This window comes from Emys orbicularis, chromosome 13 (genome assembly GCF_028017835.1).
Source record: "Emys orbicularis isolate rEmyOrb1 chromosome 13, rEmyOrb1.hap1, whole genome shotgun sequence".
In the NCBI taxonomy this organism is placed as follows: Eukaryota; Metazoa; Chordata; order Testudines; family Emydidae; genus Emys; species Emys orbicularis.
Window position 1 is genome coordinate 42,076,896 of NC_088695.1, and position 14,102 is coordinate 42,090,997.

Sequence of the window (14,102 nt, forward strand, 5' to 3'; positions counted from 1 at the left end):
AGTCACTTGGGAACACTATTTTTTTCACAGATTTTTCTAGGCCAGAAGGGACCTTTTGATCACCTTGTCTGACCTCCTGTATAACACAGGCCATAAAACCTCACCCATTATTGCTTGTAGCAAGCCCCTAACTTTTGATAGTTCTCAAACTTCATTGCACCGTGACCCACTTCTGACAACAAAAATTATTACATGACCCCAGAAGTGGGGACAGAAGCCTGAGCCTGCTCAAATCCTGCCACCCAGGGCTGAAGGACTCGGGCGTCAGCTTCAGCCCAGGGCAGTGGGGCTCGGGCATCGGCTTCGGGCCTGGGGTGTTGGCTTCAGCCCCGGGCCCCAGCAAGTCTAACGCCAGCCCGGGTGACCCCATTAAAATGGGGGTTGTGACCCACTTTGGGGTCCCCACCCCTCAGTTTGAGTATCGCTGAGCTAGATCATAACTTTTAGAAAGACATCCAGTCTTGATTTAAAGACTTCAGGTGATGGAGAACACACCACAGTCTGAGGTACATTGTTCCAATGGTTGATTGCCCTCATTGTTAAAAAGTGCCTCTTCTTTCTCGTCTCAATTTGTGTAGCTTCAGCTTCCAGCCATTGGATCATGTTATGCCTTCGTCTGCTAGATTAAAGAGACCTGTGCTATCAGAAATCTTCTGATGTAGTTGCCGATAGGCTGTGATCAAGTCACCTCTTAACTTTTACTTGGAGAGATTAGATTGAATTTCTTACGTCTCTCAGTGTAAGGCAGATTTTCCAGCCCTTGAATCATTTTTGTTCTCTGCTCATCCAGATCTGCTTGGTATTGTTGTGCGTGGTTTTCAATGGCTACTCTGTTCCACTCCCAGGGACGCGCCCGCGTTTCAGGGGTGGTGATGTGGGTAATATTTTTCAAGTGGTGCAAGATCGTTTAGGGTGAAAGTGCTCGACAAGAAATGCAAGTTGTGTTGTTTCTTTGCCCAGAATTTGACAGGATAAGGAATCTGAAAATCTATATACGCCATCTGGCTGCCTGCCTGACAAGAGCAAGTGTTGACAGTTTTAACTTTACAAATAAAAGCATGAACAGAAACAACCACTCAATTAAATGCATCTACTGGCCAAATAGAGCAGTACCTGCTGAGACTCCGTGTGTGGTGTTTACTTTGAAATGCAGACTCCAAGAGAGATCTGTGAATGTGTAGGACAAGGCAAGGTCTGTAGGTAAAAGAAGTTTGAATGAAGAGGCTGATGGGAACATTAATTGGGCACGTCTGCTCACTGAACTAGATCAGGATGAGAAGGGGGTTGTTGTACCTGAATACAGAGCTCATTCAGGGAGGTTCCTTTGTCCTCATAACCCTACTTGCCTTGCAGTTGGGATTTGGAATTAACTTTAGAAAGCAGACGTTAGCAACCCTGCAGGTATTAGAGTTTTTGGGTTATGTCTCTGATTGCTGGCAGCTTGGCTTGGTGTCCACTCACAAGGGCAGTGCCCCTCCTCATTTCTAGCTAATCAAGTTTTCACGTGTCCTGACCACAGATGAGGTGATCATGCCAAGCTACCAGCAACCAAAGACCTAAGGCTGCTCCCTAGGGAAATGCAGAGGTTTTCTTTCCTGCCCACTGATCTGGTCTCCTCATGCTCTCCCCTTCATGTTTACCTGGAGCATCCTTCCCTATCTCAGGCAGACATAACCTTGGCATTCTCCAGCACAGAGGCTACATCCAAGACAGTGTCCCCACAGCTAGTATAACTGGTTGTCTGGTACTGATTGGATGATGGTAGAAGAATTCTCTCCATCCCTTGGAGCAGAGACCTGTGCATCCCACAATGCTACCAGCAAAAGTGATAAAACTGTGATGGCTTGCATGGCAACATGGCACTGCTGGGCCTGTGGCTGAGGCTGAACCCTTAGGAGGTCAGCATTGTAGGTGTTGTGTAATGCTGAGGAAATAATTCTTGCTTTGTTTTCTCCCTCTCAGTTTGACCCCGAGAGCACTGGCTACATCAGCACTGAGAAATTCCGAAACCTCCTCCAAAGACACGGCTCTGAGCTGGACCCACACAAACTGGAGGTTCTCTTGGCCTTGGCAGACAATAATTCAGACGGGAAGATCTGTTACCAGGACTTCGTCAACCTGGTAAGTGAGCCATCAGGAGGAGAAGATCTCAGTCCTAGACGCTGGGTTTGCTTCCGACGTAAAATGTTAAGCAAAGAGGAACAGCTGTTCCATTTCTAGCAAAGATTTGCTGGGTCCCTCCGCAAACTCTGGGTGGGGTTTTCAAAAGCGCTCAGTGGTAGCCGAGCTCTGAAGTTGATGGTAAAGCTCCCATCAACTTTAATGGAAACAAAGTTAGGCCAGTGCTGGGCGCTTCTGAAAATCCCCCACTGTGTGTGTTTTAAAGGAGTTAGAAGGTGCTCCCCTTGGAACATTCCTTACCCTCCATCTGCACTTTTAGCTTTTAGGCATTCGGGAGAATGGCAGCCTGTCAGGAGTTTCACACTTTCAGGGGAAGCACTGAGAAGCCAACAACTCTCAGCGTTTACTTAGGGGAGACAGTTGACCAGGCTGCTTGGGTTCTGATGAGACAGGCTGCAGGGCTGCATGTTTACAATAAACTCATGTGGGACTGATTTCCAGACTCGAAACTGCCAGTCGGGACTGCTCATGGTGACCTCTTGTGCAGGATGGCGAATAATTAAAGAAAAAAAGGTTCTGTTTGACTTCAGATTTCCCAGCCCTAGGATTTCCTTCCTCCGCCTAGGCGTCTGTGAGCGGAAATCGTGATTGTCCAAATTGGATGCTGAGGCGAGGGCTGTTGTCAGCCATACCCCATGGGCCCTGAAAACTGATCATGTGGTTCCATTCCCACTGCAGAGGGGCCTGGGACATGGGTGATGTTTTCAAAAGTGACCTAGGCTGTGTCTGCAGCTGAGGTGCGTGGGTAAGTTTACCTGCGCAGGTAACAATAGCATCATAGACGTGGCAGCCTGAGCTTCAGCGCGGGCTGACAACCTGACTAGAACCTCTGGGGAGCCTGGGGATGTACTCAGGTTGCTAGTCTGTGCTGAAGCCTGAACTGCAATGTCTTCATTACTTCTTACCTAATTAAAGCTAGCCTGCGTATGCCTACCCACACTACGATACACCTTCGCTTGCTGTGTATATAGACATACCCGTAGGCACTTGGGACCCTGAGCTCCATTGACTTTCAATGAGACCTAGATGCCTAGGCATCTACGTCATTTTTGAAAATAGGATTTAGGTTCCTACATCATCTGAAAATGTTTTGAAAATGTTACCCTTTATTTCTGTCTCACTTGCTGGCCTCTGGCTGTGGGATCTGTTTGTGCCCAGGATCACACAGGCAGCACTAGAAATAGTCTCGTGCTCCATAAACAGCTACTGCTGTGACAACAAGGGGGAGAAACTGTGCTTTTTGACAAGCTGGTTCCCTCCACTCTGCTCCCATCTGCCCATGTGCATGGAGAGACCCGCCTGCTTGGGCATACTGCCCCTCCCGGGGGTTCTCGGCTGACAGTAAAGATTCTCCTTTTTCTTTCCGTCGTGCACTCTCAGTCTCTCTCGATATGTCAGTCAATATACTGCATGATGTGTTTTGTTCAAAGGTAGATTTCTCTCTGGGTAGCTGTAGGTATAGGAATCTCACACTCTATAAAAAGTTCTAACTAAGCCTGTGTTGATCCCATCTGACCAAAGAATGTTGCTAATGAGGCACTGAGCCGTAATAATTCTCCAGCGCAGGAGCTGGCGTAAACTGTGAAAATGACCAGTCTGGCTGCCTGACATTAAAATAAAACCAGCAAGCAACCCAACCAAGGGGAGACGGGCCAGCCCAGACTCTGAAGCTGAAACCGGCAGCTGCCCTGGCCCACCCAGGGCTAGGTTAAAAGCTACAGTGAGGTTTGCTGCCTGAGCCCCTGTGCCTCGTGGTGTCGGGTACGAGCCCCTTTATGCCAGCTGAATCCTGGGGAAACAGGACATCTTCTCCTTTTATCGCAGCTAGGGCTGGGACACGTTTCCTGTGTCGCCTGCTCAGCAGGAACCTTCCATCCACAATTCCTCCAACTCCCGCCACAAACACACTCGCTAGTTTCACTAGCTCTGGCTACGTTACACATTCTGCCCTGCTTCCACCATCACCACCTGCCTTGACTCTCTTTTCCCCTCCGCCTCCTCTCCCGACAGCAGCAGCACAGTGTGGAGAACATGGGGGGTGGCAAAGATGGGATGCACTGACTATGGGCATTGCAGCCGAACGGTGAGGGGGAAGAGGCAGGTTAGGGCGTGGGCTGGCACACAATGAAGCCAGTGGCAAGCTCTCATTTACTCCATTGGTGCAGGGGTAAAGAGCTTGGATCCTGCACCATTGAAGTGTTGCCACTGACTCCAAAAGGTGCAATCCTGCTCCAATTATCTCTTTGTGCTCTGGTTTCCCCATCAATAACATAGGAGTAATAGTGCGCTCCTGCCTCACCTTAGTGATGCCTGTTAAAATGCCTTGGAGGCCCTGCTGAAAGGTGCTGCATGGTCCTGCTGCAGAGTGGGACTCTTGTTAGAGGAAATTTCTCTTGGCCCACCAGCAATCCCCCCATTTTATTACTTACCTGTTGTTTTCTCAGTTTAGGCTGCAGGCTCCCTCTGTGTATCCTGTAGTGCCTGAGTTCAATAAATACGGGAAAAGCATACCAGGGTCGAGCTATCAGGCATCCTCAGCTGTGGGTGAGCAGCGAGGTGAAATTACCCTAGGAAGAGGCACTGAAATAGATCTGTTGGGTTTAATCATGCCGTCTTAGCAGCTCCTTGTGTGGTTTTATGTACACGTGAAATGCAGCAGCAATAAAACTGAATGTTGTGAGTTTGATGAGTGATCACCTAGCCCCACCAGCTGAAGGCTCATGGACAGAGTGGTCAGTAATACCCCATGTTCAATGGTAAATGATAATATTTCACACCCATATACAGTTTCATGTGTTCAAAGTCCCGTGTGAGCATTTTTCTACTTAAGCCGCACACCTTTTGGGAGCAAGCATCGTTCAACTCCTTTTATAGATGGAGAGAAACTGAGGCAGAGAGGTGAAATAACTTGCCCAAGGCCACACAGTGAATTGTTGTTAACAGTGGGATTAGAACCATAGGCCTTTCTGACTACCAACAGCATGCCTAGTCCACCCAGACACAAAGCAAATGTGATTGATGGAGCTAACACTAGGAGTCTGGAGAACTGTCTGGGACCCATCACCCAAAGATCCTCTTTGACCCAGGCACATCATCCCCGCTTGTAGGAAGGGGAGTTAGCTGCAGGTTTTGAAGAGAGACAATCCTGAACCGTTTCTGCCTGAAATGCTTGTACAGAAAGGAAAACGTCATTATACTTTATGGAGTTAGCCTGATAAGAAGAAGTGATTGGTTTCCTATCACCTCTCCCTTTATCTCCCTCATTTACATGTTGGCTCTAGCTAATCAATAGACCCACAGGTGCTGAAAAGCTAAATTACTTATAAATGCCTCTTCTTCACCTCCCCCAGGCTGTTTAGTGGGTGCTATTAATCAAACTTTCCAAGGCTGCTTTTCCTTGCCGTAGTCTTTCACTCTCCTTAGAAGATTCATACCATGCTCCTGCTGGGGAAATAGGCAAAGAGCAACATAGGAATAATAAAATTGATCAGAAAAAGCATGGATGAGATTGCTGTAAAACCAGCCCATCTGATTCATTTGATAGCTGGGCTCTAACCTGTTTGTTTACAAGCAAGCATGGTTTAGTGCAGTGGCTCTTAACCTTTACTGCAGCGTGCGCCTCTTTAGTTCTCAAAATATGTTCTCGCACCCCTTATCAAAAATCATTGAAGTAGGTCAGTTCTTTAAACCTAGATATATTTGTTGTTTGTATATTACAGTAATCGTTAAAAAATGTATACAGGGGAGTCGCATCTTACGCGGGGGTTAGGTTCTGAAGTCAGCGCGTAAGGCGAAAATCGCGTATAGTCAAATGCTCGTTGAGTGGAATGGCGGGCGGAATCGCCCGCACTACAGGTACAGTATTAAAATTGTTATTTTTCTCTTTTTTGTTTTGTTTTGCCGAGCGCGCATAGTTAAAATCGCGTAAGTTAAATGCGCCTATGATGCGACTCCACTGTAATGTTGTTAAATACATAGGTTTGATGAAACAAAGTAGTTGTACTTGCATGCTCGTGCTTAATTTGTGTTTTTGGTGATTTACCTTCAATCTGGCCTGTCTCGCACCCCCAGAAAGGGCATCTCTCACTCTCAGGGGGTGCGTGCACCCCAGGTTAAGAACCACTAGTCTAGTGACTAAGGCTCTGGCCGTGGGGCTGGGTTCTGTTCCTGCCCCTGTGTGACCTTGAGCAAATCACTTCCCGGCTCTGTGCTTCTGCTTCCCCGTCTACTTGGTTTGTAAGCTCCTGGGGGCAGGGAGGGTCTCTTAGGCACAGTGGGGTCCTGAGCTTGGTTGTGGTCTGTCAGGCACATCAGAAGAATACGAAAACATTTTATACATAACCTCAGATACCTTATCAAAAGACAGGAAGGAAAGCTCAAAGGGCAGATCTGAACACTCTGTGCCCAGCAGATAGCCTCCTCTCTAGGGTCGCTGAGCTGTGGAAAGGTGTTCAAAGCAGAACTCTTTATACTCCTGGAAGTGACTGACCATCCCTTAGCCTAAGATGTATTTTTCACTTTGGATGGGGGCTGGTGGTCCTCAAAGATTGCCCCTTTTATTCCCTCTCACTCACCTACTTTACCCACCCACAAAGGCCTCACAGCAAATAGCGGAGAGGGAAGGCTTGAGCCAGAGATGGTTCCACTACTTCAATGCAAAAATCCACTGGAAATACCTGTAATCTAATGCCCAAGGTGCGTGGACCTGTGAGTGCGATGAACTTCCATCTGGCACAAGCAGTGATAAATCTCCTTCAGCGGAATGGGGTGACATTGGACTAGATGGGGAAACCTGGGATGTTTCATACATTTATAAAAGCTCAACCACTGGAGAGACGTTTTTCTTATTATCAAGGAAAACCTGGCATGGCACCAAGAATTATGCCGATGAGCACTTTACAAATAGCTAAAATGGAACGTGTATGATAGATAATACCTGCGTTGAAGTACTTGCATGTAAGTGTCCTTGCAGTCCATTAAAGTACTTTGAAGTCTAGACTGGATACAGTTGTTGCAGTCTTGTGTAGGGAATTACTCACAGCACTGAAGACCCTGGCTCAGTAATAAGTAAATACCTTGTGTTGGGTAATAATTAAATACCTCTGCTTTTTGCTCTTCGTCTGAGGATTGATTTTCCTATTTCATTGGCTTAGTTAGTGTGATGAATTGATCTGCTTTCAGAGATTGTGGTGATGAATCTGGGGGAGGGAAACATAGATCATCTGTTATACACATCACCGCCGGGACTTTGAGTGTGGCTGGGTGTTTTTCTATCAATATTTATGAGTGAACATTCTGAACTGTTAAAACATTATTGATTCGTTTCTTGTGGGGCCTCCCAAACAAGTCCACGTTACTGTGACTTTATTAGCAGCAAGAACCGGAGCCAAAATGGCACTAACAGAACTCTAGTCACGGGTGGGGAGGGGGGCCAGCCAGCTGGGGCAGGTTTCAGAGGCCATGTCTGATGTGGTTGGTAATGTAGGGAATGAAGAAGGAGGGAGATCCCTGGGTTCCTGCATGTCACAAAAGCAGCTCACGGGTTTCTTCACAAACTTCGCTCACAGGGAAGTTGGGCTGGGTGTGACACTTACTGTCACTTGGAGTCTGAAAGTCAAATAAAAAGCCCCTCAGACAGGAAGTCGAGCACTGGGCTGGGATCAGGAGACCTGGGTTCTAGTCCCAGCTCTGCCACTGCAACTTTGGCCCATCTGTTTCACCCCACTGTGTTTCTCCTGCCATCCTTTGCGTGTCTGGTCTCTGTGGATCGTCAGTTCTAAGTGCCCAGCAAAGTGGCGCCTCAATCTATGTTGGCGCTGCAGTGACACAAAACATAAATAATCAGAAATCAGGGATCTGTTTATCTTGATGGGCTGTAACAGAGCCTGGGTATGCACTTATGGTCTGACGCTGAGAGGTGCTAGACACCTGCTGCTTTCACAGACCATGGCAGCAGCTCAGTACATGGGGCTCCCAGGGCTGCCAGACTCCCTGCTGCAGAGCCAGGAACAGAGTCCTGGTTAGAGACTGGGCTTCCTGGCTCTGTGGCAGGAAGCCTGGAAGCTCTGGTGTCTCTCACTCTGGGGCACTCTGCATGGTGGGGCTGCCTTGGGGCCACATACCGCAGAAGCCCTGGCTCCATGGAAGCCCACCATGCAGTCTGGCAGGAAACCTGTCTGTGGTTTGTCAAACCTGATACGTTTAGGTCCAAATCTGTGTTTTCTGACGAAAACAGGTTTTGTCAGAAAATTCCTGACCCGTTCCAGTCCTGGATGCATTACAGCCTACCTCTCCCCTTACATACCACCTCTCAGATCAGCCAGGAAGCTTCTACTAATGTCCCCAAGGTTTGGTCTGTAGGGACTAATGGAAGCACTTCTTTGGTGGAGGACCTTCTGTTCTGGAATTTGCTTCACGGGTTGGTCCAGCGAAGCCAAAACTGGCATGACCTTCAGAGCCTGCTTTAAAGCTCATCTTTTAAACTAGACTCTTCCTTGAGAGTGGCAGCTGTGTGCTGTGGGGTAACCTGGGAGCAGGTTTCAATGAATTGAGTTGATGTTTGTCAGTGTGTGCGTTTGATGATGGTCAACTGTCTTTGTCCCCCTCTAGTGGCTCAACCACATAAAAGATATCCACCTGCAATTGCTTCCAGCTTCCATGTTAGTTTAAGAGGTAGAGGCCTGTACTTTGGAGCAATGTGTCGGTGCAATCCAGACAGGGCGCCATTACATATGCTATATGTGCCCAGAGAAACTAGGATGGTGGCATTATATACATCTTTTAAAAAAATCAAATACATAATTGAAAAGCATGGGTGTCTGTGTAATATGACGGGTGGGCAAATTCTACTAACATTCATTCATATTCTTTAAACATATTGTTTAAACTCTTTTTGTCCTTTCTGTATTCATTTTCTGGAAATATTCTAACAAACAAGCTTTTTGGTTCTGGAATGTTTGTGGAAATAGTGATCTCTAAGCAAATCTTAGAGGATATTCACAAAAAGCCACATTTAGAATTCAGTATCACACTGAAAACTTAGAGTTATTCATCCAATAAGGGACCATAAATATTACCCACATGCCCTGCTTGAATTTTGAATAGTGAAAACTTGCAACAGTCTGCTTCGGAATAATCTACAGACCCCAAAATTATCCCTAGAAATTATTCAGCAAACAATTCAGAATAATGAATAAATTCTAGAACATTGAAGTCTGCTGATGCAGTTCACAAACAGAGTGAAATTCATCAGGTAAATGAATCATTTTGAATGATTTCTCATCTATATGTATGAGAATCACATTGAGTATGTATAAAACATAATACTGCATCATATACATATTTTATTTATAAAATAACATGTTTTCAAGAAGCCACAAAGAACAGCAAAAAGCAATCACAAGTGGCTTTTTCCTGTCTGAGACACTGGGAAGAAAAGCCGCTTGCTGGGAAAACGAATATGTATTTTGTATATTTCTGTTATCCGGTTGGTTTTCTCTGGCATAGAGGAGACACTGAAAGTACACAAGGAAAGTGCTGGCTGTAAACAAACAGCAACAGCTGCAGGAGGAGATAAAGCCCAAAGCTGTTTAACTAACTTTGCTACCTTCAGAGATGAGATGATCCAGAAAGTAATTACAGCCGAGACATTATTTACTGAGTTGAACACAACTTGCCTTTGGCAGCCGGGGACCTCGCAGGTCAACTTTTTCACACCGTGTCCTGCGATTCCAACAATGCTGAGCAGCAGAGCTACGGATCCCCGTAGAGATGGAGTCTCTGCTTCCCGGCCAAGCATTCTTTCTTTTCTCTCTGGAAACATGGGACAGATTTGTTACATCAGACAAACCAGGCGACCTGCGAGCCGCACCAGGTTCCTCCTCAGATATGGCAGCAGAGCCAGGGAGGGAGCAGCTGGTACAGTACAGCCAGCAGCCTGGCCTCTACTTTATATCATAGCAGAAGAGTGATACAAAGCAACTTCCAAGCTGCTTTGGTACCTTGTAATACAATAGAGTTATAACCTGGCATCATGCCTTGTGCTTACAGTTTTCTCTTATGAAAATCACTTGCATATCGTGGGGCCATGACTATCTAAGGAAGGTAATTTCAGCCTAAGGCCTAGTGTGCGCTAGAAAAGCTTTGTGGGTATAGCTTATACCTGCAGAGGAGTGCTTTTGCGGGTATAGCTTACACCAGTTCCCTGAACAAAATAAGCTGTACTGGCAAAAGCACAAAATCACACCCCTAATCAACATGGCTATACCAGCAAGTGTCTGCGGTAGACCTGGCCTTTTCCATCTGTGTCTCTGTGTATTGCAGTAGATAAAGTGCAGGTTTAAAAGTCCAGTGGACTTAGGTTCTAGTCCCTGCTGTGCCACAGATATTACTGTGAGAAATGGGCATGTTCCTTCACCTCTCTGGGCCTGATTTCCTGTATGTAAAAGGGCGATGATAGCTACCTACCTCTTCTGTGGCTTGCTTAATATTAGTAACTACTGGCTGAGATCCTCCAGTGGAAGATGTGGCAGAAATACCAGATATTGTTTCATTGTGTTGTCCCAGCTCTTTGATGAAGATTGTGGAGAGAAGCTGTGTTGGAGCAAGGAGGGTTGGGGGCAACAGCTGTCTCTGGAAGGGACTGGCTATTTCAACACCCTGGGAATGTCAGGCAAGCTCCTAGAAACAGCCCTCAGTGTGATTTACGAAACGCAATACAGTGGGTTCCAAAATAAATAGTTAGCTGTAGCTTTGTAGTAACTTTAAGCTGATGCAGCATCTTTGCTTCGAGCAAAATGTATCCGCTAATTTAAACCAGATCCTTTGTTACCCAGGTCTGGGATCAGTGCCCCCAGTCAGTGTCTAGATTTCAATGGCTTCTCATAGGAGGCAAATCCTAGCAAAAGGCATTTTTTTTAACCTTGTGTCAGCTGTACAACAATAATCAAATCACCCTAATCCGAGATTCATAGGTGCCAGCCATGGGTGCTGGAACTGGGAGTGCTGCTACACCCCCTGGCTTGACATGGTTTCCATCATTTACAGGGTTTACAGTTTGGTTCAATGGCTCTCAGCCCGCCTACTATATAAATTGTTCCAGCACTCCTGGCACCAGCATGGTTCCTCCTCCAGGGAAACAGCCCAGCAGCCTTCCTGCTCCCCACCCTTTCTCCTCTGAACTGCCCAGGCCATGCACTGGTAGCCTCCAACACCAACTTGTTCTCTGTGAAAGCAAATAAATAAACCAAGCTGAAAAGGCTGGGTAGCATCTGTGGCCTCTGCTCTTCCTGCTCATGCATGACAGTGACGCATGCCTGGTGGTCATCGGAGAGGGAGAAGGAAAGGCTAGTTTGGGATAGTTCCCTCTTCAATGGAGTGTGGGGGGGGGGCGCTGTATCAGAATTTGCTATGAGTAATATATACAGAGATCAGGGCCCTAATGGGCAAGGTGCTCTCCATGCATAATAAGAGAAACCGTCCTTTTCCTGAAGAGCTTCCAGTTTAGACAAGACAGACAAAATGTGGAAGGGGAAAGACAGGTGAAGTGACTCCCCTGAGGTCACACAGTCTAGTTGCTCTAGCAGGCTTTGGGTGCTGTAAAAATAACATTAGTGTAAGACCTGGGGCCCAATTCTGATATCCAGCTATGTCTGTACGTGTGAAAAGCCCCAGCCAGAAGGAGAACCCCCCTAGTTCCTCCAAAATCAACGGAGGTGACATTCTGCCAGCTCCCTGTAGCATCTTCCAGCACTGAGCCACAAGACTTAAGGGTCCTGGCCTAAGTGAGCTGTGTGGGCATCTGAACCAAGGCCCATGGCTGGCTGGATAGCAGAGCAAAATATTTCTGCCTTGGTAGCATTTCACTGCACCCGTTCTGCAGGCAAAAATGGAGGGCCAAAATTTGGTTCCTGAAATTTAACGGTTAGTATGCTTTTTAAAATGTGCTGCTCTGGGCAATCTTATGGAAAAGATCCTACGGAATTTAATAGAAAATCACTATTCTGTAGGTTTTATGAATCACCGTATAGAAAGTAATAGACATCAGTAGCCTGGCTATAGAATTTTATAGGTTTGCTCATAAAACCCATAGAAAAGATCTCATGAAATACTTAATACTATTTTTTTTTTTAAAGTTTCATAGGCCTTGTTGGTTCAGGCCTTGATTTAACAAAGCACTTAAGCAGCTATTTGACTGGAACTCAATGATATATAAGCATGTATTTAAAAATAAGCATATGCTTAAGTGTTTCCTCGACTGGGGCCATAATCACTATTAAATTCTATAGGACTTTTTGGTGAACTGGGGAATTTAATGAGGTTTTGTTGGGATCTTTCCCTTTTGGAAAACTCCTGTAAAACTTAGTAAGGATGAAACCAATAGAGTTAAACTGAAAATAAAAAATAGAGTTCTATTGAAATTACTCTAAAAACCGATCAAATTGAATAGAGAATTGTGTCCTTTACTGGATTTTTAAAGCAGTCTCTAGAATTTAATGGAGAGTTATATCCTGGTTACAGAATTCTATCGATTGGTTCCAGAGTTCTATAGATAGATGGCTGCCTTTATGAAATTCTGTTGTGTTTTCCTTTTGGGTTGTAAAAGGCTCTGTGCAGCACGTCGTTTTATAGCCCTTCAAATACATTGTCGTCTTGGAACTTCGTAACCTTTTCCCTCTGCATTTTTTCAGGGTCACGCGTTGTTGACAATTGTTCTGTGTACAAAACCTTTTGTTGGCAACTTACGCCACTGAAAGGAACCATAAAAGCAGCCTCTCTGAGCTCTTCTGTTTTCCCCTTCCAGAGATCTTGGCGATAGCCGCACACCCCCGCTATCAGCTGTGTTGCAAATGAAAAGTTCACATTGTTTTGGTTTCTGAAAGGATTTTTCCAAGTTGAACTTTCCACATGTTGTTAGTTTTAAAGGGGTGGGACATGGCTCACGCGGGGGAGCGTTGCAGAGCCAGTAGGCACACATGACCCAGGATCCAAGCTGTGCTGAGAACCTCCTGTGAGATGTGGCATGCTCCCCAGCTCCCACCTCAAGCCACGCTCTAACTACTAACTGCACAGTCTCCCCAGTGACTTCCGTCTGACCTGCTTTAGAAGCTTTGTATGTATGTACTTACATTTTTCCTAAGATGCTTTCCAAATCACATGGCAAACTCCCACCACCCCATTATCCTGGTGGTAGCACATTGCTAAGAACAGGGCTCTGTCCTGCCTAGCTCTGGTGAACAGTGTGGGTGCTTTCATAGATGTTAAGTCCAGAAGGGACTATTACATCATCTAGTCTGAAGTCCTGCCTAAAACAAGCCACAGAATTTAGTCCAGTTACTCCCATATGGAGCCCAATACCTTGTGTTTGACTAAAGCATGTCTTCCAGACAGGCGATGGAGAATCCACCACTTCTCTTGGTAATTTGTTCCCATTGCTAATAACCCCCCCCCCTTAAAAATTTGTGCCTTATTTCTAATATGAGTTTATCTGGCTTTAACTTGCAGCCTTTGTTTTCTTGTTATGCCTTTCTCCACTAGATTAAAGAGGCCTTTGATAATCCAATATTTTCTCCCTGTTGTGGTATTTGTACTCTGTAATCAAGCCACCTCTTGATCTTTTTGATCCACACCAGGCCAACTTCCTGGGAATGTTCAGATTGGAAATGGACCAAACCTAGGATCTGAACCCACCCACCTCCGGACCAGTTCAGAGGTGTAACTTGATTTGCTTTGGTTCCCATGGGTGTTATTGTGCTTCTGACTCCTGATTCCACCTTCAGTGCATCTTTTCTCATGGAGTGAAATCCTGGTTCTGTTGGTGTTAATTGGCATTTTGCCATTGACCTCAATGGAGCCAGAATGTCACCCAGAATCTCCGGCATATGCCTGTGCACAGTAGCTTCATATGAGGGATTTTCTTGGGC

The 14,102-nt window shown here is 46.0% G+C and overlaps 1 protein-coding gene across 2 annotated transcripts in view; it reads left to right on the forward strand.

The window, feature by feature from the left end:
* Positions 1-1,965: 1,965 nt before the first annotated feature.
* RHBDL3 (rhomboid like 3) overlaps positions 1,966-14,102 on the forward strand; it is a 63,370-nt gene continuing 51,233 nt past the window's right edge. The window contains exons 1-2 of one of the 2 annotated variants that reach the window (XM_065416056.1): positions 1,972-2,125; positions 5,188-5,192. The gene's annotated coding sequence lies outside the window, so the exon portion shown is untranslated. Of the gene's footprint in view, positions 2,126-5,187; positions 5,193-14,102 lie in introns of both variants that reach the window. The other variant, XM_065416057.1, reaches the window with a different exon arrangement.